This window comes from Medicago sativa, chromosome 6 (assembly GCF_051527215.1).
Source record: "Medicago sativa cultivar Bolivia chromosome 6, Bolivia_mono, whole genome shotgun sequence".
NCBI classification, from domain to species: Eukaryota; Viridiplantae; Streptophyta; class Magnoliopsida; order Fabales; family Fabaceae; genus Medicago; species Medicago sativa.
Genome location: NC_140754.1, coordinates 44,314,580 through 44,342,097, shown reverse-complemented (window position 1 = coordinate 44,342,097; position 27,518 = coordinate 44,314,580). Strand labels below are relative to the sequence as shown.

The 27,518-nt window shown below is 35.2% G+C and overlaps 1 long non-coding RNA gene, 1 other non-coding gene and 1 pseudogene across 2 annotated transcripts; 2 read left to right on the top strand and 1 right to left on the bottom strand.

The window, feature by feature from the left end:
• Positions 1 to 2,564: 2,564 nt before the first annotated feature.
• On the top strand, positions 2,565 to 2,671 carry LOC146915388 (small nucleolar RNA R71). The gene has a single exon (XR_015017084.1). It is a non-coding gene; the product is annotated as a small nucleolar RNA R71 (small nucleolar RNA).
• A 3,024-nt stretch (positions 2,672 to 5,695) lies between these two features.
• On the bottom strand, positions 5,696 to 6,664 carry LOC146915387 (uncharacterized; annotated as a pseudogene).
• A 6,565-nt stretch (positions 6,665 to 13,229) lies between these two features.
• Positions 13,230 to 21,750, top strand: LOC146915386 (uncharacterized). The gene is made up of 3 exons (XR_015014577.1): positions 13,230 to 13,638; positions 15,385 to 19,818; positions 21,565 to 21,750. It is a non-coding gene; the product is annotated as an uncharacterized LOC146915386 (long non-coding RNA).
• Positions 21,751 to 27,518: the final 5,768 nt, after the last annotated feature.

Here is a 27,518-nt window from a genome sequence, read left to right as displayed (position 1 = left end):
CCACCCACCACTATGTCTCCTCTACCGGCCGGTCTAGTACCGACAAAGTCTAGGTGATCAATCAAATAAAAACAAGTATTGACGGGGTGGTTGTAGAGCATTGCCCATAACATGAACAACTCATCGGTTCTAGTGTTTCCCAGTTCGGTTCTACCCCAAATAGTGCAAGCCATTACCCTCTGAAGGTACCTAAGTACGGGGTTGTGAATGTTGCTAGCTTTGTTCGCCCTAGGGACGTATTTGTTAAGACCGGTGATTTGTTTCCAAAAGGCAGCTGGGTCATAGTTAACCGGTTTTAGACTAGGAGCCCAATGATCATGAATATATCCTTCATTTGCAAAACCTAAGGCCTCACAAAAGTGCTGAAGTGACATGTCATAATCAATATTCATCAACCGAAAAACAACTCTATGGTTAGGGTTATCATAATCCAACTTATCTTTGGTAAAATCTATTGAGCTCAAGAATTCATAAGTGAAATTTTCATAACCCCGCATAGGTTTCAGCAATTCAGTCCATCCTAACTTTCCTATCAGCCTAGAAACATCATCAAAAAGCTCTAGCACATCCAAAGTATTGGGATCAGGATAACGAGAAGGATGCAAGTGTTTAGAGATGAGATTTTTATACCTGTCCCTTTGCTTGTTGTTTTTGAACTGGATTCCATGATTCTTCACTTGTGCTTGTCTGACTTCAACATTGCTTTTTTTTCTTAAAAACTTGGCACGGCCGTGCCAATGCTAGCACGGGCCGTGCCACCTCTCTGGTCCTGGGGGCTTCAGATTCTTCAATTTCTTGATTTTTTTTTTCGAACTACACTTGGACAATTACCTACAAAACAAATTAAAACAAAGAAAAACAAAACAAAAGCAATTAAACTCGTGGGTTGCCTCCTACGAAGCGCTCTTTTAATTTCATTAGCTTGACGGTTAGAAAGAGTCCTTAGAATGGATCAAAGATATCATATTGTGTAGATGACGCTATAAAACGTTCTTTCACAACATGATCGTTAAGCATGCAACAAGAGTAAAGAGCGGGACCCTTCATAACATTTTCCAGCTCAAATCCTACCATCTTATCACTCACTTGAAAGACTATCCTACCGTGCTTGACATCTATGAGAGCTCCTGCAGTGGCTAGGAAGGGTCTACCTAGGATTATGGGGACGTCTTCGTCCTCCGCAATGTCAACGACTGCAAAATCAGTTGGGATATATATCCCTTCTATCTTAACGGGTATGTCCTCGACAAATCCTACAAGTTTCATGGTAGAACGATCGGCTAGCTTTAATTCCATTTCGGTGGGTTTCAACTCTCCTATCCCTATCCTTTTAAGAAGAGACAAAGGCAGCAAACTAACACTAGCTCCTAAGTCACATAAGGCTTTGTTTATGGTTTCATTCCCAATTTCACACGGTATGGCAAAGCTACCTGGATCTCTAATCTTAGGGGGTGCTTCTTGGATGATTGCACTAGTTTCCTTAGCCAAGGCTATTGTCTCATTATGCTCTATAGCCCTTTTCTTTGAAAAAATTTCCTTTAAAAACTTGGCATATAGAGGCATCCTAGACAAAGCTTCAGCAAAGGGAAGTTTAATGCAAATTTTCCTAAGTATTTTAACAAATTTTTCAAACTTACCCTCTAGTTTAAGCTTATCAAGATTTAGGGGGGATGAAGTTTTGTTTTCTTCAAGCGATTTTGCATCTTCTATCACAATTTTATCACCTAAAGGCTTGACACTTTCTTTCCCAATGTTTTTTAACCTTAGCAAAAGTTTCGTTTAACTTACTACCCCCAAAAGATATGACATTAACTTGGGCTTTGGGATTGGCTTCGGTTTGACCAGGAAAGACTCCCGGTGTTTGGGAAGAGGTAGCCACTTGTTGGGCTATTTGAGCAATTTGAGTTTCAAGCATTTTAGAGTGAGTAGCAATAGAATCAACTTTGGTATTGAGCTTGGAAAGAGAATCATTCAGATATCCAGTTTGGTTTTTAAGTTCTTGAAGTTGTTTGGTTTGGTTGGCAATAGAGTTTTCCAACAAAATTTCCAAATTGGATTTCTGAGTGAATCTTTGGTTGTTTGCAAAACCGGGTGGTGCTACTTGTCCATAGGGATTTTGGTTTTTATAAAAATTTTGATTTTGTCGCATCCCTTGGTTGTATTGAGCATAATTCATTTGCTCAACACCATTAATAGCACTACCTAGTTGGCAATCAACACCAGCATGACCAGTTATACCACATATTTCACAAGAAGGAGTAGAAGCAGAATTGATAGCACTAACATTGAGTTTTTCAAGTTTTTCGGTTAGTGTATCAATTTTAGAAGCGAGGTGGTCATAGTTAGAGACTTCGTACATACCTGCCTCCTTTTTGGAGGATGAAGAACTAGTGGTGGCTCTCTCGTCGGTCCATTTGTAATGATTTTGAGCCATGTCTTCAATCAAGGCATACGCCTCTGTGTAGTTCTTATTCATAAGTATTCCACCTGCAGCTGCATCAACAGACATCTTAGTGGTATAAGACAAGCCATTATAAAAAGTGTGGACTATAAGCCACTTCTCTAGGCCATGGTGGGGACAAAGTCTTAGCATTTCTTTGAAACGCTCCCACGCATCATAGAGAGATTCCCCATCTTTTTGGTTGAACCGCATGATTTGGTCTCTAAGTTTAGCGGTTTTAGATGGTGGAAAGAAACGGGCAAGGAATGCTTGCCTCATCTGATCCCATGAAGTAATGGAACCGACTTCCAGGGAATGGAACCAAGTGCTAGCTCTATCCCTTAAGGAAAAGGGAAAGAGATGAAGTCTTACGGCCTCTTGGTTCTCCTTCATGGTTCCACTAATTCGTAGGAAAACAGAGATGTGAAGATTGGGATCCTCAGTGGGGGATCCCGAGAATTGGTTTTGCTGCACCAAGTTAAGTAGGGCAGGCTTAATTTCAAAGTTGTCATCCTCAACCGTTGGGTACACAATAACAGCTTGTGGCTCAGCCGTAGACGGCGTTGCATACTCTTTGAGAGTGCGATTGGCCATGGTGGTGTTATTTTGTGCCACTCTCCTTCTTCTATGCAAATACCTTTCGATCTCGTTGATTATTACAACTCGATTTCTGGTTTTTCGCATAAAAAATTGAGAACCCAAGAAGTTAATGATAACAGAAAAATAAAAAGTTAAAAATAAAAAGAAAAGAGAAAGAAGAGAGAATTCTAATCACTAAGAAAAAGCTAATTAAATTAGTTAACTCCCCGGCAACGGCGCCAAAAACTTGATAGGGCCAAACCGCAAGTGCACGGCCTATCGAAGTAATAGTAGTAAGTAGAGTTATCGTTCCGCTAGGGAGTTGGTCAATCTAATTAGCTTTTAGAAAATGATTAGAGGAGAAAGAAATAAGAAGTTGGAGAGTGCAGTTTTTGAAAGTAAATAACAATAATATTAAAGAGCCTCGGGATCATTGGTTCATCATAATAACGAATCTTTTCACAAGCAAGCCTTAAACTTATAATTATACGTTAATCCTAATTACTAAGGACAAGTTTCTCTTTAGCATATCACAGCTCCTCTCGAAGTCAGTGAGTGTATCCCTCCAACAACCACACCTATTCTCATGGGTGATTGCCTTTGGGACCCTTGAAGATCGAAACTTTATGCGTCCCAAGGTTTGCTAGACTATTCTCATGTTTCGCAAACCTTGTCTAAATTCACTTGATCGGATATCAAAGCTACGCGTTCGCTTTATGAATTGATATCTGTGATGATGAATTAACCATTATCAAACCCTCCGCGTTTGCTTCCACAGTTTGATAATAATTAATTCATGTTAAAACGGTGAATTTAGATTAGGAATTAAGGTAACAAATAATTAGGGTTTAAGGCTTGGCTTGATCCGGATTACGTCATTAGACTTATCCAACGATCCCAAGACAAAGAAGTCTACTCACTCATGTTCATCGTAGACATGGGGGAAGAAGAGAGAATGCGATAAAAGTAAATTGCAAAGAAGAAAGTAAATAAAGTAAAGAACTTTTATTGAAATAAAGACTTGAAATATTCAAAGTAAAGGTGAATGTTTATGGTGGAGAGCTACTCTATTTATAGCTTTACAATCGACTTAGAAACTAAGCAACTAAAAGGGTAAAACAGTAAAGCTGCAACAGGGTAACTTGGGCCCGAAGAAAAAGCAGCAAAAGGGGCTTCTGGAGGTGGCACGGCCGTGCCACATGTTGGCACTGGCCGTGCCAAGCTTCTGACTTGGTGGGAACATATTTTTGTTTCGTATCTTCGTATTTTCGCACTGTATTTGCTCCAGTCCTCTTTCTTTTGCTCCAAGACACCTTCCACCATATATTTGTTCCTAAATTAAAATAAAAGACAATTTAAAGTAAAATATTCTAAAAGGAAATAAAATGCAATATAATTAAATCAAATCTTATTTAAAACTAAACTAAATAAAGCATTAAAATATACTAATCTATGACTCATCAGGCGTCTGTTCATCTTTTCTTGTCAATGGCTGCTATGAACCATAGGCCTTTGTATCAACTTGATATTAAAAATGCTTTCTTACATGGTGAATTAGAAAAGTAGATTTATATGGAGCAACCACCTGGATATATTGCTCAGGGGGAATATGGCCTTGTTTGCAAGTTACATAAATCATTGTATGGCCTAAAACAATCAAATTGAGCTTGGTTTGGAAAATTCAGCAAGGTTATTCAACAGTTTGGCATGATTCATAGTGAAACGGATCATTCTGTATTCTTTAAACGTTCATCTTTGAACCAAGTCATTTATCTTGTGGTATATGTAGATGACATTGTTATTACTTGTAATGATCAGGAAGGAATTAAAGACCTAAAGCAACATTTATTCAGCAATTTCCAAACAAAATATTTAGGTCGATTACATTATTTTCTTGGGATTGAAGTAGCTCAGTCCCAAGAAGGCATTGCTATTTCTCAGAGAAAATACGTTCTTGATATTTTGGAAGAGACAGGGATGCTTGATTGTAAACCAGTTGATACTCCTATGGACCCCAATGTGAAGCTTTTACAGAGTCAAGGAGATTTGTATCCTGACCCAGGCATATACAGAAGGTTAGTTGGGAAGCTGAATTATCTTACTATGACTAGACCAGATATTTCGTTTGTTGTTAGTGTTGTGAGTCAGTTTTTGAACTCACCTTGTGATAGCCATTGGAATGTCGTGGTTCGGATCTTGAGGTATATTAAAGGGTCACCTGGAAAAGGACTTGTTTATTCAGACAGAGGAGATACCAATATTGTTGGAAGAGTTGAAATTTTGTGAACTAGGTCCTGCGGAACTTAAGTGTGATAATCAGTCGGCATTGTATCTTTTGTCAAATCCAGTTTTTCATGAGAGAACAAAACTAATAGAAGTTGATTGTCACTTTATCAGTTAGAAGATACTTTCTAGCATCATTAAAACCTCTTCAGTGAGCTCCAATGATCAGCTAGCCGATATCTTTACCAAACCACTACGGGGACCTCAGATTGATTATATATGTAACAAGCTGATGCATATGATATATATGGTCCAGCTTGAGGGGGAGTGTTGATTATTCTCTATTTATTATAGTTGATTTAGTTTCCTTTTTTGCTTTCCTGAGATATTCTCTCTTGTATATAAGCTTGCATACATCATTGTAAATCATTCAATTCATTAATTCTAAATTATTCAAGTATTATCATGCATCTCATCAACAAGCTCCCAAGCATAGGAGATTCTCCCATATTTGCACAAACCATCAATTAGAGAATTGTAAGTTACCGTATTAGGAGCAATACCGTTGCAATTTCATTAAAGAGATTCATGGCTTCATTAACCATTTTAATCTTACAAAATCCATTAATCACGATACTATAACTATGAGCATCAGGATCCACCTTCTTTCAATATCCATCCATTAATGAACTGTAGGTAACAACATTTGGTATCACACCTTCTTTCATCATCACAGCTATCACATTTTTAGCTTCTTTCATCATTCCTTCCTTACATAAACCATCAACCAATATATTAAAAGTATAAACACTTGGGTTGATGTTTTTCGATACTATTTCATGGAACAAACCAAATGCTTCTTTTAATTGACCAACAATGCAAAATTCATAGATTAGAGAATTGAAAGTGACAACAGTAGGAGAAATTCTCTTTGTAATCATTTCAGAATATAACTCATAGGCATCATTTACAAGTTTATATTTACATAAACTATCAATGATTGTTATACACTACCACATTGATTTTAACCAATTTCCCTTCAATCTTTCTCAACATTTGCAAGGCAGCTCCTGTTTCCCCCAATTTACACAACCCATTGATTAAGGTCCCATAACTAACATGATTTAACTGAAACCCAGCGCAAGCACATGGTCATGAAAGTGCAGAGCTTTGATAAGTGTAGTGTAGTCAAGGTTATGGTATCCGGGTGATAACCCATCTTAAGAATCTTGGCCAACATAGAAAAGGCAAAATTCAATTAATGAGAATATTGAAAGTAAACATATTAGGAATAATTCCATGGAATTCCAATTGATGAGAAAGGGAAAGAACAGTGGAATAATGGTTGTTGTTAGTCTTGACAAGGGAACCTAAAATCTTGTTAAATTCCATGATGGATGGAGTGGGTTTCGCTCGGAGCATGATTGAACGAGGAAATAGCATTATGAACATCAACATCAATGTTAACAAACTGAGATTGAGAGTATAGTCTTGTACTTAAGAAGGGAATAGTAAGAAAAGAGGGAATAGAAGAAGAAGAACAATGAAACCTGAACATATAAGCGGTGGAGAAGAGGAACGAGACGTTGTTGGTTGGCGGAACAGAAAAGGAGAGGTTGAACACACAAACGGAGCTTCTGAGCAATGAATGGAGGACGACGACAACAATCAGGGTATTGAAATTGAAATAGGGAAATGTTTTTTTTTGAAGGATTTGTTTTAGTTTTTTATTACTTTCATTTCATTTTTCTATTATATGTTCTCTCTCTTCACTTATAAATAAGAGATTTTGAGAAAGTGGTTTTATTTTCAAGAGAGTTGGAAAGAAAAAAAAAATAGTTCCATGTAAAAGGTTAAATATGTTTTTGATCCTTATAAATATATTAACTTTTTCTTTTAATTCCTCTAAAATTTTCCTTCAACTTTTAATTTCTATAAAATTTTCAATCATTACTTTTGGTCTCTATTTTAAAATAAACTTTTGCATTTTTTAATGAAATTGTGCGGAAATGTGTATAATATTGTAAAAATATCTCAAAAAAAATTATATTTTTTTAACAAAACATAAATTAAATATGAATTTTTGCCCGTAAAAAATTCATATTTCTTTCATGTGAGTTTACTTAAAAGGAAGAAGAATTTTTTTTGGGGGACTAAAAGTCGAAGAAAATTTGTAGAGGGACTAAAACGAATTTAACCCATGAATAAATTCATGTGTAATCATTCATAAGTCTCTCTAATAATAAATCTCACAAAATAAAAAAAGTTCAAAAATTCTTATTTTTAAACATATAACTTTTAATCTAAAATCATTCGGATTAGTGAATTGAATAACAAATTTAAACATATTACATTTTTTTGTGTTAATAGTATGGTTTACAGGGAAAGGTTGCGAAGAATTGTGAAGGTGAGAAAAACACAAGAAGGGGGGGGGGGGGGGGGCGGTTGAATTGTGTTAGCTTTTTCTTCGTTTTCTCCTAAGCTGAAAACACTGGTCAGAAGCAAATAGAATTCTGCTTCTGAAGTGATGTTCAGGACTAACTTGCAGCGGATAAAAACAGAGAGAGAGAGAAGAAAGACACAAAGCAATTATACAGGTTCCTTCCACAAATCGGAAGTAGTCATGTCCCCCTTGCACTCCCAAGGAGAGTTCACTATAATGTAATATCTGATTACAACTGCTCACTGCTACAACTAGCAAGAGACTTCAAATTGCTCAAGCATAACTGCAAGAGACTTCCTATGCTCCTGAACACAATCAAGAGACTTCTAAGGCTCAAGCACAACTGCAAGAGACTTCTAATCAAACAAAATTACAAAGAAAAATGTTTGAGATTGAACACTTGATATACAATCAGTGGTGTTCACAATACAAATCATATACAAACTCTTAAGACTCTAGAATTTCTAAGATATGAAATTTGATAAGAAATTCTAAGTGAACTTTTGAATGCAGAACAATTTTAGCAGAGTTTTGGCACTTGTATATTGTTCTTGATTCCTCTTTCAATCTCTAAGTCTTCACTCCTTTATATAGAGGTGTGAAAGAGACGTTGTGAAATTGCCAGCACATCAAAAAGAGTCGTTTGAAGCTTTGATCAATCACCAATGATCTTTTGCCTGATATGGTTGTTGTCCTATGAAGGATCAATTTCAAATCCATTCCCATTGTGAATGAACATTGTTGCATGTAGATCTGTTTTTCTTGTCTTGTAGCAGAGACAGAAACAGAGTAGTGGAGGTAGTGGTTGTACACTTCGTACAATTGTACTTTGTCAACACTTTTTGAAGATAAGCATCCAATGCCTTCAAATCCTCTCAAATTGACCATTGCTTTACATTTCCAGTCTTTTGCAATGCTTAGACGAGTTAAAAACCATTGAACAGCCCTTGAAGCTTTAAGTCTTGCATCTCCTGATGAACTTCTGCTTCTGGTGATCTTCAGCTTCTGATGAGATGCTTCTGATGACGTCATCACTTCAGGAGCACTGTGTCTTCAGGAGCACTTTTAACTTCAGGAGCACTTTTAACTTCAGGAGCACTTCTCTTCAGACGCTTTATGCTTCCTTTTTGTTGATTCCTTAGCTCTCTTTTGTTCATCCAGAACCTATTTAAGATGTCAAATTTTGTCTATGGTCCTGTACACTTGAACAAATATTAGCGTATCCAATTGACAATTTTTAATATCTTGTTATCATCAAAACCCTCAAAGGTTTATTGTTAAACACATTTTGTTCCAACAAATTGTTCTATCAATAAATTGAAGTCAAGTTTTATTGAATAATTTTTCATTGGTGGAGCTTATTAAGCACTTGAATCCAATTGATTGGTTTAGTAAAAATTAAATTTGGAAATAAAGGCTACCGCAAAAGACATGATTATATTGATTTTCTTATCATCCTCTAAAAAAAATTATATTGATTTTCTTATCTTTACTTTTCATTTATTATTTATTATTAATACAAAAAATTATTTATCCTTTATAAAAAATAACATAATTAATCTTTTCCCTCGGAAAAAAAACATAATTAATCTTCATATATTATGACTATTTAAATAAAATTTGCCTCTAAAAAAATGTAAGATTTGAATCATAAATATTTTTTCTTGGTTAATATTGTCTCTATTCCATAATAGTTGATATTAACCTTCAAAAAAAAAAAAACCTTGCCTTTTTTAAAAAAAAAAATTAAAGTGAGTTTAGTAATAAATTTTAGTAATATAGTTCGTTTTGCTGATCAGTTCATTCTCATCAATCTTAACTTTTTTACCATTTTTCCCCTCTTTTTCATCTTCATCATTTTCTTCAGAACTAAAAATTTCCTTCCTCTTCCTACCAGCTTTCTTCTTCTCTGTCTTCACATTCTCCTCCTTTTGTTCAGCTTCATCATTCTCATCAGAATCCTAAATTATGACCTTCTGCCTACCACGTTTCCCCTTCTTATTCACGTCCTCCTTCAAATCTGAAATGTAATCTTCCTTAAACGATTTAATCTTCCTAGGCCTTTAATTTCCCTCTTTCTCGTACAACCGGAAGAAAACCCTCCTTCTTCCACGTCAGCACCTTCCCAATTCTTTTCCTCACCCTCTTTCGAACTATAAACTGTCTTTTTTCTTTTTACCAGCTCTCTTCTTCTCTTTCATGACATTATTTTCTTCACCCTCTTGTGTAGCATTGTTTTCATCAGAATCCTTGGATTCCATGTCATCAGCTTCAACTGAACCTTCATCGTCCGTCGACAACAACGCCACCGTTTTGGCGCCAACATTGATGGCTTGTTTTTCTCGATCATGAATAGATTCTTCAGCTGCTTCAACCACGTCATCACCTTCATCGTCCTTCAAAGACGTCGTTTCAGCTCTAAGACTAATAGCATGTGCCACGTCATCACCCTCCAACGGTACCGTTTCCGCGCCAACATTGGCAGTAGATTGTGTTTCTCGATGATCATGATCAGGAATGGGTTCATCAGGATCAGGGAGGGTAAGTGTGACTTTGATTTTCACTATATATGTGACTGTGTTGTTGTTCCCTTCCTTCGCCATTGAAATTTCAAATGCAGGTGAACCCTAACTATCTATGCTGGCCTGCACTGCACACGCCGAGAGATTAAAGCCGAGGGGACTTGTAAGTTGTAATTTGGTTTCTCTTTCTTTTATTCGTCTTTCCGTTTTCTTTTTTCAAATTTCACTGTTTCAACAATTTATGTTTCTTTTTTTGCTTCAATGCTTTGTTTGGATTATGATAGTCATAGGCAAAAGAAAACAAAAGAAAATGCTAACTATTTTTGTTTGGTCTCGTGGATCCACATTAAATATCTCTTCCACCCAATATGAGAAAAGAAAGGGAGGGAGAAGATTGTAAAACCAACTGTCGTCCACCCAAAATTTCAAATTAACTTTAGGGTCTTGTTTGGATTGATTTTTTATTTTTTGGATTGATTTAGTTTTTAGTTTATAAAAATAGTTAAACTTTTATGTATTTTTCATAAGTTTGTCAAGTAGTTTATAAAAAAACAATTTATAAAGATATAATTTTAATTAATGAGAACTTGCAAATTAACATAAACACTTATTTATTTGCATAAATTTATTTTCACAAGTTAAAAAATAAGTCAATCTAAACGAGCCTTAGAGATGTTTGCAGTAAGTACACTTTGAATTTGAGTAAAAAAATCATCTAATCCAAAAGATAAAAATGTAGCCATAACTAATGTGCTAAAACTTTGGCAACAAACTTGTATAAAGGCCCCATGAACAAGATATGTCAACATTGCCCTAGTTGGAGAGTCCACTTTTGGATTGATTTAGTTTTGAGTTTATACAAATAGATAAACTTTTATGCGTTTCTCATAAGTTTGTCAATGTAGTTAATGAAAAAATAATTTATAAAGATATAATTTAATTTTTTTTTGAAAGTGAAAAAATAATTTATAAAGATATAATTTAATTTTTTTTTGAAAGGAAAGATATAATTTAATTTGTTGCCGAGAACTTGCAAATCAACATAAACACTTATTTATTTGCATAAGTTATTTTCATAAGTTAAAAAATAAGTCAATCCAAGAGTTATTTTCATAAGTTAAAAAATAAGTCAATCCAAGAGTTGAAGAAGTGGACTTCTAAAATTGATAAGAATTGGTATAATCAAAATTTGTGTATCTTCACCATAACATTCATGTGAATTGAAAATAATTTTTGAGTTATTGCTTATTTCTCATATGAACGAAGATGAAGTGAACTATTGAAGTGAAGTTTTACTCAATTTACAGTGTACATTGACCATAAAACGGATGACAATTACTCAAGAATCAATATCATGGAACGCCAATGTAGACCGGATATGACATAAATTATTCAAGATTTTATTTGATTTTTTCTTTAATTAATTATTACAGAGTGATTTTAATTGGTTGATAGTGTAAAGTTTCTTTACACTGTTATAATATTCTAATTATGCTCATAAAAAAAATTGCATATAACACACAACGAATATGTAATAAAAAATTTCACAGCCAAAGTGAATGTAACTGCATATATCACAAATATTTAGTGCAGGCAAAAGCTCACATTAGACACTACATGCATCCGTCCCTGATTGGCAGTATAGTTGCTGCATACATGCATGGTGCTGAGGATTCGAACACTTTTAGCTTATGATGAGCAAAGAAAAACGCAACAATAAGATTCAAATCTAACGGCATTACAAACAAAAATGTAAGTAAAGATTATAAACCAAAGTGTACATCAAGAAAAATTAGCAACTTCAAATGACTAGATCCTGGTGATGCAATTCCTCTCGATAGTCTTCACTGGTAAGAATGTCGGAAATGGGGCTTGGACATATTGAGAACTCCAAAGTTCACTGGTAAGAATGTCGGAAATGGGGCTTGGAGATATTAGAACCCGATTTGGTAATCAAATTTTTCTAAAAAATTGATATTTTTTTTAAAGGAATTTTATAAAAAACTTTTTCTATAATCTATATAAATCATATTACCCTTTTATAATTTTTTTTCCTTACAATATTATTCTTAGCAACCAATCAAATTAAATTTCAAGTACTATAGTTAAATGTAAAATTTAGTCACAAACTAAATAATTTTTTCAGATACGAAGACAAAATTTGCTCAAGCGATACAATATTGAAAAATGTGAAACACGTCAAAATATTATAGCATATTATTGTCGATAACATAAACATTCAAATAACAAGACAAAAACAACCATCCGCAAAATAACTAGCAAAAAACTCCAATGTTGCATATAAGAAAATCTAAAAAAAATGTAATTCATAAACTCTTTTTCGATATAAGAAATTGTCATAGTCGAACATGGAATCCTCGAATTCATAAAATCCTATAGGCTAAACTGCACTTTTTGCCCCCTAACATTCAAAATGTTGCGATTTTGGCCCCATATTAAAAAATGACAAAAGTGACCCCCATCTTTAGGGAAATATGTGCTTTTGACCCCCTAACATAAGGGAAATATGATCTTTTAACCCTTTATCTACTCAAAAAGATGCGATTATGGCCCCTTTTTTGGAACATGTGGCGTCTTCTCAGCAATTTTGGGACAAAAGAGACCAAAATTGCTATTTTTTAATAGGGGACCAAAATCGCAACATTTTGAAACTTAGGGGGCGAAAAGTGCACTTTAGCCAATCCTATAACATAAGTTTACTTTATGGCAGAACTTACAAAACCAGCTTATGACAATTTTTGTGAGTTGTTTTCAACTTATATTCATAAGTTCTTAGTTCTTCAATATTGTAACATCCCGCTCATCAGCTTAAGGAAATTTATCTGTTAAATGTATCAGAGGACTCAGGTTCATGGAAAGTAAGTTAATGGAAATATTTATTATGCTATGTCAGCTTAATACGAGTTAAGTATCAGAGACGGATGTAGCACGTTTGAGGCAAGGGCAATTTGGTAATTGCGCGGGAAAAGGATATTTATTTGGAAAGGCACCAAAATATCTCACAATTTCTATCCTTTTATCTCTCTAAGTTTGGGAAAGCAATTTTCTCTCCCTCCTCTCTCCATTCTCACGCTCTCTTCCTCTCTTTTCTTCACCAATCCATTCCAAAACTTCTTCCTCTTCATGATCAAGCTTATGTTTTGGTACTTCCAAGATCAAGGAACAAATAGAAGCTTTATTTGAGCTTGTTCTTCCACTCTATCCTCACAAGGGAAGAAATCATGAGATTAGGGTTTTGGTTGAAGGAAGCTTGGGTTGGATTAGAGATAAGCTAGCAAGATCATGATGCTTTGGATTGCATGAAAACAACAAGTTTGAGATGGGTTGAACAAAGGAAGCAAGTGAACCAAGGGCTAGAGTTTTGGATTGTTTGAGCTTGGGACATGATGATGCTTCAAGAATCTTGTTAGGTGAGTTCTATAGATAGAGTATCCTACCTTTGGGTTTGATAATCATGTTTTGTGTTAGTTTTGCTTCTATGAAATTTTAGTGAACCTAAAGTCATCCCTTGTTGATTACATGATAAATTGCCATGGAACATGATCTTGTATATGTTTTTGTAAGCTATTTTGAGTACATAAACTTGTTAACAATGTTTGGAATGAGTTGGTGCATTTAGGAGATCAAAATTTGGAGTTTTGGGTCGAAAATGCCAAAAACCCGCAGCCGAAAAACGCAGGTTCGGAGCGCTGCGCCTGTACAAGGGCGCTAGGCGCCCACACACAGGGAGCTAGCGCTAGGCGCCCTGCTCCTGGCGCCAGGCGCCCCAGACAGGGCAACTTTTGTGTTGTTTTGTGTTCGGGTGCTTGGGGCCAGTCGAGTAGGGGTCCGATGCGTTCGTTTTGAAGTATATTTTTACTGTTTTCACTTATTTTACAACTGGAACAAACTTAACTTGGTTTAATCTTCAAGTTTCTAAATGGCTTGATACTTGGGTTTATGACATTTTCGGTCCTCAGAAATTAATGAAAAGATGTACCAATCGTTAATGGAACTTGAATCAAAAGACATGGCAATTTTAACATGTGTCACAAGGATGACTCAAGAGAGTTAAGCATGATGGGGTAGCAATGAACTAAGAAAGGGGATTGTATGTAGAGCATCGGCTTAGCTAGTCGAGAACTAGAAAGATAGCAAGAATCCCTAGAATGATAGTGTAATCTCTTCGCACATGAGCTAGAATAACTTAGCTAGTACGTAAGTTGTGGATTGATAAGTTATTTCGCTCCACCATGTTAAGTATGAATAAGTATAAGTTACCATTAATCGGATCGAATAAGGTTCCGAGGTAAACAAGCAAGTATGTATATGTTTAACTTATATGCACGACAAGACCATGACTAATAAGTGTAGGTGACATGTCTCTTGATATCCACATCAGGGGGATACAAGGGGTTCTCATTATGAGAACGATTCAAGCCGTAAGGGACCCGCATGTCACTGAGTAACAAGACGTAGGTGCTCGTGTCTCTTGTTATCCACGCCAAGGGGATACGGGAGGTTCTCGACCTAAGGGGAACGGTTCAAGCCGCAAGGGACCCGCACGACACCGAGGGAGTCCGATGTACGTACATCGGTCATGTATGGGATTGTACTCGGGGTTACTCCACCTGGGACTTTCCGTAAAATGAACTCAGATAATAATTGTTTGTTCAACGCTAACTTAATGAATGAACTTAGATACGTTTGTGTACGATATGATTATGTTATGTTTATGCAAGAATGATTACATGTATGATCGAGTTAAGAGCATCAGATGCTAAGACAAGAGCAAGTTATGTATAGATTGAGTAAAGATCATGATACCGATGACGATCTTAGGTTCCCCTAACCGTCCGGTTTAGAATCGTGCCATGATTATGTTATGTTAGGGCCTCGATACGTAGAGCGTATTCTTGGAAATGCGGTCCTAGATTCCCTCTCGACCGCCATGACACGTATAGGAAGTGAAGCCTATAACAAGTTAAGTTAAGACTATGACGGCTCTAGTATGCACTACCGTCTAAGTATGTAAGTCCCCACACACGTATAATCAACCGTCAGGTTGTAAAGTAGACACGTGGTGACCGTAGGTTCCCCTTGAGGTTGCCTATAGCCTAGAATTAGGTGGAACTCACTGAGACATTATGTCTCATCCCAATCCTTATTTGTTTCAGATAAGCAGGATGTTATGCAAGCTTGAAGTCGGATGGATGTTTCAGCAAGGGTGCGTTCGTGTAGCTGCAGGATGCTTTGGATTTTAAGGATGTAATATAAATGTATGGATGAGTTGTTTATGTGAATTATGTACGAACGCAATTTGTTGTATAAATATTCATTCGTATGTAGTTTATGTTGTAAAATTTAATGTATCCAGTACTAATATTAACGCACGTGCTAGACTTTCTAGATACGTGTGGTATGGGTGTTACAATTGGTATCAGAGCAGGTCGATTCAGACCGTGCCTTGGGTCATTAAATTACAACTAAGGTAGTGGGACCATTGGGTTCCGGGTAAATGTTCTATTTGTCATTGTTAGTTGAGCCTGATCAACTCAATTTAACAATCGACGATTAGAACGGATACCTGAGAGCTGAATAGGACCCAGGAGGAACGAAGTATGTGATGAAGAAGTTGATCGTGTCAAAAGGTGGCCGGTGAATTAATCAAGTAGAAGTGTGAATCCTCCGGGAATATAAGGTATGTTAAGAAGGAACGTTCCGATAATGTCGGGTAAGATGATAGCGATACTCCATGTACCCGTAAGTGAAGAAGTTGGATATATGTATCTAATCATGACCGAAAGTTTCGGTAAGAGTGATTGTTGGAACGGGTTTATGATATTCTGGAATGTCAGTACAAGGATACAAGATAATTATAAGTCGACATATGATGGCGGAGTCGGCAGGCTCTCAGGAATAGTAATATGTGAATGAAGTTAAGGATTCAAAAGAAAGTTTTATGTTATCAGGAGTAAGGCATTGATTTCCGGCGTGCCAAGAATTGTATCGAAAAATGTTGATGTTGCCATGCATATGTTATAGAATATTTTACGACGATAGGAATGAATGATGTGCATTGTATACTTGAGAATAAGAATTTTATGCAACAAATGTTTTCTAAAAAAAAAATAGAGTTGGAGAAGCTCACTAATAGCAGGCCTGGAACGAAACTTCCCGTTTTGTGAAATCTACCAGTTTGTTTCTATGGCTTGCAATGACTATTGGAGAGATGTCTTCACAATAATATTTTACGTGACGAAAATCTTTTATGACATCAAGTAACGAATGCATATCACATTCTAAGATTTCCAAGGAGAAAGGCATGGGCAATCATCAACGAAATCGATACGGTTTAAGGTAGCGTTGGAAGTTAATGTGTTAAGAGTCAAGAACAAGCCAAGATGAAGAGTATAGAAATTCCGGTATCTAGAAGAAAAGTCACAGATGTTTATACAGGAGGTATGAAGTAAGAAGTTAAAACGGTCAAAGTTATGAGAAATCACAAGGTTCTCGGATTATGTGGAATTATGGCGTATTTCTCGAACCTATGTTTTGCTTAATAGACTTGCTAAGGCTCGATATGATGTTGGATCATAAAGTTTAAATAATTTTAGAAAGATTTACGCGTATGGGTGATTGAAGTTGACATTTTGAAAATTCACGAGATTTTCAAGGAACCGGTTTGCTTCGACACTCGTAGAGCGGGCTAGACTTATTAGAGTCTAGGTATGATGGCACGTATGTGTTATCAACTTGTTCTATGATTCTCGAAGCAATGGTCGGGGCCTAGACTCAATATATTTATATAGTAGAAAAAAAAAGAAAAAATTCAACGTCAATGACCCGTGCGATAGTTTATAAAGTTTTCTTTAAAAGAGAAATCAATGAGCAAGCAATGGTATGATTAAGTAAAATATAGTATGCGAGAATGCAAAGGTTAAAAGTTCAAGACAGATTTGTTCAAGTACAAGACGAGTTGTCAAAGGAATTTGAATTCATTCGGAAACAAGTTCAAGTATGATATGTGTAACCCAGCAGGTAAATCCAACCAGTGAGAGCGTAAGGTTTACCTCCAAGTCAAGTATTATGAGCATAAGAAAAGTTATCATGAGTTTTGTTCTTACAAGGTAATGGTAAGGACAAGTGTGAGGTGTGACGTTGTTTGCAACATGGATGATCCTGAGAATAGTTCAAGAAGTAAGTATTCAAGTGGTAAGCACGAATTGAAGTCTCAATTGCTCTAATGGGTTAGAGTAATAGTTTAAGTCAACCGGTGGGAATCAAAGTAGCGTCATGGAAGTTAATCGTTAAACACGAAACATGGGAGTTTTAGTATGTATAAAGCTTCGTGAAGAATAGTCGGTGGGTAACACAAGTTTAACAAGAAGCATCATAAGACAAGAGTTGCCCTATATGAATTGGTCACGAATGCATGAATGATGGTATTGGAAAGTATGTAAGGTTCAGAAGGTTACCTTTTTGTGACTCAAGTAAAGAATTGAAGCATCAAGAATGATGAATCGGTATTTTGAGAAGGTAGTAATGTTCAAGTAATATTTAAAAAGATTATTTGAAGATTCAAGTTTAGTGTTCCGAAGAAAAGGAACAAGTTATGTCAAGAGGTTCAAGGATTTCCTACGAATATGTAAGTGGTATCGTGAGTATGTATATCCGTTAAGAAAGTAAGAATCTACATTCAAAGTTTAAGCATGTTATCATGAAAGGAGATGCAACTCTCGAGTTTGTGCAATGAGAATCATACTCTCGTATGCAATACTTGTTGAGTGAAAACGATACTTGTTAAGTCATGATTTTAAAAATAAAAATAAAAACTTTTCAAAGTTAAGATTGGTATTAAGGAATTTGGGAACGATGCTTATTTTAAACTCATGGAATTATACATTTTCGAAACTGATGAGATACGTCGTAAGTGAACTCACTTAAGACGTACCAACTTCAGGACCACCTTGTCGTGGACAAGTTTAAGGCTAGTTGTTAAATCTTTTTCAAATATAGAAACTCGTCCGATGGTTCTGTGGTGCTATTACAAATTCAGTTTTGGGAATGATAAAATATTTTAGTCATGTATATATATATTCGTTCCAAGAACCTGAATACCAGAGCTTAAGGAAATTTCTTCAAGAAAGATTCTAGAACACGTATCGTTATCATTTAGCAAGAGATGGCACTTGAAAGTATGTACATGTTATGAAAACGACAATGTTCATATGAAGCCAATATCATGTGGGATACACGGAATTGTGTTAAGAGTATACGATGTAAGTGCAAGTGGAATTACTAGTAAGTTTCACGAGTATGTGAACCATAATATTGGTTAATGGATTGTCAGATGAAGTGGTGAGTTGATTTCACTTTTTCATGTCAAGCTATATGAGTTACCCATTAATTCGGGTGTGATAAGATGCAATGGAATTGCGATGAAATCAGAAGATTTCCTAAGGCTCTGAAAAGAGATAAGAGATTCATGGAATCATTTATATGAGTAATACAAGTAAGAAGCATGTGCCTCAAGGTACAGTAAGATTATGTATTCATGATAAGATGTATGTATGAAATATGTTTTAAAGTTACAAGTAAGCACTGCAGGGCAAACCTGGTTTCCGTAGGATCCCAGTTAAAAGGCAAATCCTGAGTGTTCATGTTTATGACAAGATACCTATATGAATGGTTTATGTTAAGTGGGTAAGATACGAGTCCGAGACAATAAGTCTGTGTGTAGCAAAGGTAAGTTTTGAATCATGATATGATAAGAAAACTCTAAGTTTGGGTAATATTAAGATCAAGAAGGTTATGTTCAGTTGCATGTGGGTTAAGAAACAAGATGAGGACATGATACGACGAACTCTATGAGTAAGTATGAATAGAGTATGTATGGCTCAGACCAAAGATGGTAAGTTTCTGTCATGATGATTGGTAGTCGATCTCTAAAATTTCGAGGACGAAATTTCTTTAAGGGGGGTAGAATGTAACATCCCGCTCATCAGCTTAAGGAAATTTATCTGTTAAATGTATCAGAGGACTCAGGTTCATGGAAAGTAAGTTAATGGAAATATTTATTATGCTATGTCAGCTTAATACGAGTTAAGTATCAGAGACGGATGTAGCACGTTTGAGGCAAGGGCAATTTGGTAATTGCGCGGGAAAAGGATATTTATTTGGAAAGGCACCAAAATATCTCACAATTTCTATCCTTTTATCTCTCTAAGTTTGGGAAAGCAATTTTCTCTCCCTCCTCTCTCCATTCTCACGCTCTCTTCCTCTCTTTTCTTCACCAATCCATTCCAAAACTTCTTCCTCTTCATGATCAAGCTTATGTTTTGGTACTTCCAAGATCAAGGAACAAATAGAAGCTTTATTTGAGCTTGTTCTTCCACTCTATCCTCACAAGGGAAGAAATCATGAGATTAGGGTTTTGGTTGAAGGAAGCTTGGGTTGGATTAGAGATAAGCTAGCAAGATCATGATGCTTTGGATTGCATGAAAACAACAAGTTTGAGATGGGTTGAACAAAGGAAGCAAGTGAACCAAGGGCTAGAGTTTTGGATTGTTTGAGCTTGGGACATGATGATGCTTCAAGAATCTTGTTAGGTGAGTTCTATAGATAGAGTATCCTACCTTTGGGTTTGATAATCATGTTTTGTGTTAGTTTTGCTTCTATGAAATTTTAGTGAACCTAAAGTCATCCCTTGTTGATTACATGATAAATTGCCATGGAACATGATCTTGTATATGTTTTTGTAAGCTATTTTGAGTACATAAACTTGTTAACAATGTTTGGAATGAGTTGGTGCATTTAGGAGATCAAAATTTGGAGTTTTGGGTCGAAAATGCCAAAAACCCGCAGCCGAAAAACGCAGGTTCGGAGCGCTGCGCCTGTACAAGGGCGCTAGGCGCCCACACACAGGGAGCTAGCGCTAGGCGCCCTGCTCCTGGCGCCAGGCGCCCCAGACAGGGCAACTTTTGTGTTGTTTTGTGTTCGGGTGCTTGGGGCCAGTCGAGTAGGGGTCCGATGCGTTCGTTTTGAAGTATATTTTTACTGTTTTCACTTATTTTACAACTGGAACAAACTTAACTTGGTTTAATCTTCAAGTTTCTAAATGGCTTGATACTTGGGTTTATGACATTTTCGGTCCTCAGAAATTAATGAAAAGATGTACCAATCGTTAATGGAACTTGAATCAAAAGACATGGCAATTTTAACATGTGTCACAAGGATGACTCAAGAGAGTTAAGCATGATGGGGTAGCAATGAACTAAGAAAGGGGATTGTATGTAGAGCATCGGCTTAGCTAGTCGAGAACTAGAAAGATAGCAAGAATCCCTAGAATGATAGTGTAATCTCTTCGCACATGAGCTAGAATAACTTAGCTAGTACGTAAGTTGTGGATTGATAAGTTATTTCGCTCCACCATGTTAAGTATGAATAAGTATAAGTTACCATTAATCGGATCGAATAAGGTTCCGAGGTAAACAAGCAAGTATGTATATGTTTAACTTATATGCACGACAAGACCATGACTAATAAGTGTAGGTGACATGTCTCTTGATATCCACATCAGGGGGATACAAGGGGTTCTCATTATGAGAACGATTCAAGCCGTAAGGGACCCGCATGTCACTGAGTAACAAGACGTAGGTGCTCGTGTCTCTTGTTATCCACGCCAAGGGGATACGGGAGGTTCTCGACCTAAGGGGAACGGTTCAAGCCGCAAGGGACCCGCACGACACCGAGGGAGTCCGATGTACGTACATCGGTCATGTATGGGATTGTACTCGGGGTTACTCCACCTGGGACTTTCCGTAAAATGAACTCAGATAATAATTGTTTGTTCAACGCTAACTTAATGAATGAACTTAGATACGTTTGTGTACGATATGATTATGTTATGTTTATGCAAGAATGATTACATGTATGATCGAGTTACGAGCATCAGATGCTAAGACAAGAGCAAGTTATGTATAGATTGAGTAAAGATCATGATACCGATGACGATCTTAGGTTCCCCTAACCGTCCGGTTTAGAATCGTGCCATGATTATGTTATGTTAGGGCCTCGATACGTAGAGCGTATTCTTGGCAATGCGGTCCTAGATTCCCCCTCGACCGCCATGACACGTATAGGAAGTGAAGCCTATAACAAGTTAAGTTAAGACTATGACGGCTCTAGTATGCACTACCGTCTAAGTATGTAAGTCCCCACACACGTATAATCAACCGTCAGGTTGTAAAGTAGACACGTGGTGACCGTAGGTTCCCCTTGAGGTTGCCTATAGCCTAGAATTAGGTGGAACTCACTGAGACATTATGTCTCATCCCAATCCTTATTTGTTTCAGATAAGCAGGATGTTATGCAAGCTTGAAGTCGGATGGATGTTTCAGCAAGGGTGCGTTCGTGTAGCTGCAGGATGCTTTGGATTTTAAGGATGTAATATAAATGTATGGATGAGTTGTTTATGTGAATTATGTACGAACGCAATTTGTTGTATAAATATTCATTCGTATGTAGTTTATGTTGTAAAATTTAATGTATCCAGTACTAATATTAACGCACGTGCTAGACTTTCTAGATACGTGTGGTATGGGTGTTACAAATATAGCTTATAAAAACAACTTATAGCAATTAGAAAAACAATTTAACCTTATTTTCTCTTTTGCTATAAAAATAACTCATGCAAGCTTATACATAAGTGCTTATTACGACAAGTGCTTGTGTTATAAGCTGCATGTAAGTTTTTTTTTATCTAAGCAGTCACTTAATCCAGATCTACTTAACCAAAACAACAACATCAAAATCATAAACAACAACATCAAAATCATAACCTAAAGTCATAACAACACAACATCAAAATCATAAACAACAACATCAAAATTATAATCAAAAGTCATAACTAGACACATGACAAGGAAGAAATCCGTTGAAAAACGCAATAAATCTAAGTAGTAAAATCTAGACCGAAGAAGATTACAAACGAAATTAAAAAATTAAAAACCAAATCCGGTATGAGATTTAACCTGACAAGGAACAACAAATAAGAGAGGAAAAAATTGTGGAATAGATATAGAATCGACTAGCCGACGAAGAAGAAGAGCATCTGGCCCTAGACCGCCATTTTCGCCATTTTGGGAGCTCTAGTTCACGTTCTCTGCGTTTATTCCAAAATGAGACAAAAAAATTAACTCTAGCTTTTTACTAAATGAGAATGCCCTCGAAGTTGTAACATATTTACTTAATAAAATTTGGGTTAATAGGGCTTTACCCCCTTGTAAATATGTTACAACTTCGAGGGCATTCTCATATATTAAAAACCTAGAGTTAATTTTTTCGTCTAATTTTGGAATAAACACGAAGAACGTGAACTAGTGCTCCCAAAATGGCGAAAATGGCGATTTAGGGCTTGATGCTTTTCTTCTTCGTCGGCTCGTCGATTCTTCATCCATTCCACAATTTTTTCCTCTCTTATTCACCGTTCCTTGTCAGGTTACATCTCATACCAGATTTGGTTTTTAATTTTTAATTTCATTTGTAATCTTCTTCGATCTAGATTTTACTACTAAGATTTATTGCGTTTTTCAACGGATTTCTTCCTTGTCCTGTGTGTAGTTATGACTTTTGATTATAATTATGATGTTGTTGTTTATGATTTTGATGTTGTGTTGTTATGACTTTAGGTTATGATTTTGATGTTGTTGTTTTGGTAAGTAGATTTGGATTAAGTGACTGCTTAGATAAAAAAAACTTATTTGCAGCTTATAACAACAGCACTTATCGTAATAAGCACTTATGTATAAGCTTGTATGAGTTATTTTTATAGCAAAAGAGAAAATAAGGTTAAATTGTTTTTCTAATTGCTATAAGTTGTTTTTATAAGCTATATTGAAGAACTAAGAACTTATGAATATAAGTTGAAAACAACTCACGAAAATTGTCATAAGCAGGTTTCGTAAGTTCTGCCAAAAAGTAAACTTATGTTATAGGATTGGCTAAAGTGCACTTTTTGCCCCCTAAGTTTCAAAATGTTGCGATTTTGGTCCCCTATTAAAAAATAGCAATTTTGGTCCCTTTTGTCCCAAAATTGCTGAGAAGACGCCACATGTCCCTAAAAAGGGGCCATAATCGCATCTTTTTGAGTAGATAAGGGGTTAAAAGATCATATTTCCCTTATGTTAGGGAGTCAAAAGCGCATATTTCCCTAAACATGGGGGTCACTTTTGTCATTTTTTAATAGGGGGCCAAAATCGCAACATTTTGAAATTTAGGGGGTAAAAAGTGCAGTTTAGCCTATAGGATTTTATGAATGCGAGGATTCCATGTTCGACTATGACTATTTCTTATTTCGAAAACGAGTTTATGAATTACATTTTTTTTAGATTTTCTTATATGCAACATTGGAGTGTTTTGCTAGTTATTTTGCGGATGGTTGTTTTTCTATATTGTATCGCTTGAGCAAATTTTGTCTTCGTATCTGAAATATTATTTAGTTTGTGACTAAATTTTACATTTAACTATAGTACTTGAAATTTAATTTTATTGGTAGCTAAGAATAATATTCTAAGTAAAATGACTATAGTACTTGAAAGTTTTTTATAAAATTCCTTTAAAGAAAAAATAATAAGTTTTTAGAAAAATTTGATTACCAAATAGGGTTCTAATATCTCGGTGTGTGTAGTGCAGCATAGATAGTTAAGGTGCACTTGCATTTCAAATTTCTATGGCGGGAGAAGAGAACAACATAGTCACATATATAGTGAAAAAATAACAGGTTTTTAGAAAAACTTGATTACCAAATAGGGTTCTAATATCTCGGTGTGTGCAGTGCTGCACAAGAGTTGAGATTTGCAATTCTTATATGTTTGCAACAGAGCAAGTTACCTGTTTTGGTTGCTGAAAAGTAAGTAGCGGTTGGGATTCTTCGAATCCCCCTATTTATTATGTTGGATATTCAATAATAGTAATGTCGCGTTTATTTATCTTAGGTAGACTATACAAGAGATGAGGTCGTCGAGACGTTACTAACCTAATCAATCATTAAGCTGCACCTGCTAATCACACGGTGATCCCTACGTTTAGGGTCTATACTATCTCAGTTGACTAGGTATATCCCTCAAATGTTTCGTAGCACCTGCATTTTTTATTAGATTTGATGAATTGAGATATAACGACTCTAGGTTGATCAACTTGAGTTCTCTTGCTTATGATTTCCTATCTCTCTGTCACCTATTGAGATCTCTCTCTCTCTCTCTCTCTCTCTCTCTCTCTCTCTCTCTATATATATATATATATATATATATATATATATATATATAGTAACCCTACACAGACACACACACACACATTTGTTCCTCTTCTTGTTTGAAATTATTTATTTTTTTTTTAAATTAACAAAGAATTTAACGACATGATGATCTCGTAAAATATATTAATTTCAATCTTTTGATAATATATTTGATCACTCTACTTTTTTTTATTGTACTTCCAAGTTAAAACCAAATCAAATGGGAAAAAAATCATATACAGTATTCACAGTTTAATAGAAAACTAGAATCATACAAATAAAAGGAAAAATGTAACAATTAAAGAGAAAGAATCCAATTCATAAATTAAATTCAAGTTAAAAAAATTGTACGAATGAGACATAAATATCATATAATGAGGGATCAAGAATGATTTACCTAAATTAATGAAGAATTGATCATTATCTTTGTTGTTCATTTTGAAGTGAAGATCTTCAAAACCCTAAAGAAATTGCATTTAACAATCACAAAAATCAAATTTTGTTATTTTGAATGTTAGAAGATCAAATACTTAGCAAACATGAAATCTATTAAAATTTTCCTCAAAAAAAATCAAATCTATTAAAATCATTCATAAAACTTCTCGCCACACCCTCAAGTCTTTAGAGAAAAAAATATTACCTTCAGAATCTCTAAGAATTTTTTTTTTTGAAAGACTGAGAAGAAACGTTTGTTAGATAAATAACATTAATTTATGTTAGTGTGATTGACCTCGGTGCATGCAATATGTCTCTAGAATTTTCCCCAAATGAAATTTAAATTTCAAAAATCTTTTTCCCCAATAACTGATTTCCATATGTGAATTTATTAGAAAAATATATAAATCTATTAACTTTATGTTTAAACCAAATAAAATAACATTACATGTGGAAATTAATTATTTTTATTTTTTCAGTCAAACAATTAATAATTCAATGCCATATAAAGTATTTTTATTATATTTAACTATAAATTCAATAAATTTATTCGGTTAAGTTGTGTCTTTATTCGGTTTTTGTAAATATGACCAAAACAAATTAATAGGTTCCCATTAAATTTACTTGCAATAAGTTGTGTTTATAATCTATTAAGAACACATTTGATAGACAAAATATGATACTTAGAGATAGATTAAAGTAGATGGATGTAGATATGATAAGATATAGACAAGATATTTTTTCTTTATATATGTAACACCCTAACAACCTTTATGAAATATTATATATATTGTTATGATTTTTTTGGGTACAATGGGTAAAAAGAAATCAAAATGATAAAATAAAACAAAGCACAAACTACTCTCTCAAGAATCCATTGTAGGGATTTCAAGAGAGGTTTTTTCAAAATTTTAATCCTCTTAGCGTAATAAATTCATATAAACGGATCTTGATTAAATCATTAATGACAAATTAAACAACAACTTGAAAGGATTATATGTTTACCTCAAAAGGAGATTGATCACAAGCACTACTCATGGACAACACCACCACTTAGTCCTTACAAACAGTTTCCTTCACTCACAGTGCTAGCTTCCTACGAATGAAGGCTTAGAGAGAAGGGGAAGATTTAGGGTTTCAGAAAAGAGTGAATTAGGTTAAGTGTGTATTCTTGCTTCAGCAAAAGGGCTCTAATTATAAAACCACTTGGGTGCTCAACAAGTCAAGCACTATTGGACTTATGTAAGCCCAATAACCCATTTGATTGTTTTTGCTAACTAATTAGCTCCACTTACTAAATGCACCCCCAAATAATATGTCTCACTTGTTTTTCTCGTTTAAATATCATTTTGTGTGCGACCTTGTAGGTTCTTGTAGCGTTAGCAATAATATTAAATCTTATATTTAATATTATGAACAGTGAGTGGTGTCTAGTACGACCTCATCACTTGTATAGTCTACTTAAGATAAATAAACAAGACATTACTGTTATTGAATATCCAACATAATAAATAGGGGGAATTTGAAGAATCCCAACCGCTACTTACTTTTCACCAACCAAAACAGGTAACTTGCTCTGTTGCAAACATATAAGAATTGCAAATCACTAACCTCTAACTCTTTTATTTTATTGTCAACTAGAAATAAGTAACGCGAATATGATACTCTACTTATCACTTCATTACATGGTAAACGATTTGGTACACTTGCCTAATCCACACATCAGCGCCCTATGTAGTTCGGATTATAGAATCTGAACGACGTAAAGACTCCATAAAACCACCAAAAGACGCTAAAATAATTCAGATTATATAATTTGAATAAAGCACATGAGAAACTAATAGTGTAAGAAAAGTAAGTCAAACCATATTTTTTTTACATAAATTTTCGTATTTTTATGACCTATAAAGGGGGTAAATAAAAAAAATAAATTACAAGGGGTAAATCAATTTTTTTACAGGGTGTAAAACTGGAAATGGCCTAAATTACAAGGGGGTAAAGCCCTATTAACCCAACTTTTACTAAGTAAATATGTTACAACTTCGAGGGCATTTTCATATATTAAAAACCTAGAGTTAATTTTTTTGTCTCATTTTGGAATAAACGCAGAGAACGTGAACTAGAGCTCCCAAAATGGCAAAAATGGCGATCTAGGGCTTGATGCTCTTCTTCTTCGTCGGCTCGTCGATTCTTCATCCATTCCACAATTTTTTCCTCAATCATTGGCCGTTCCTTGTCAGGTTACATCTCATACCGGATTTGGTTTTTAATTTTTTAATTTCGTTTGTAATGTTCTTCGATCTAGATTTTACTACTTAGATTTATTGCGTTTTTCAACGGATTTCTTCCTTGTCATGTGTGTAGTTATGACTTTCGATTATAATTTTGACGTTGTTGTTTATGATTTTGATGTTGTGTTGTTATGACTTTAGGGTATGATTTTGATGTTGTTATTTATGATTTTGATGTTGTTGTTTTGGTTAAGTAGATCTGGATTAAGTGACTGCTTAGATAAAAAAAAAACTTATTTGCAGCTTATAACACAAGCACTTATCGTAATAAGCACTTATGTATAAGCTT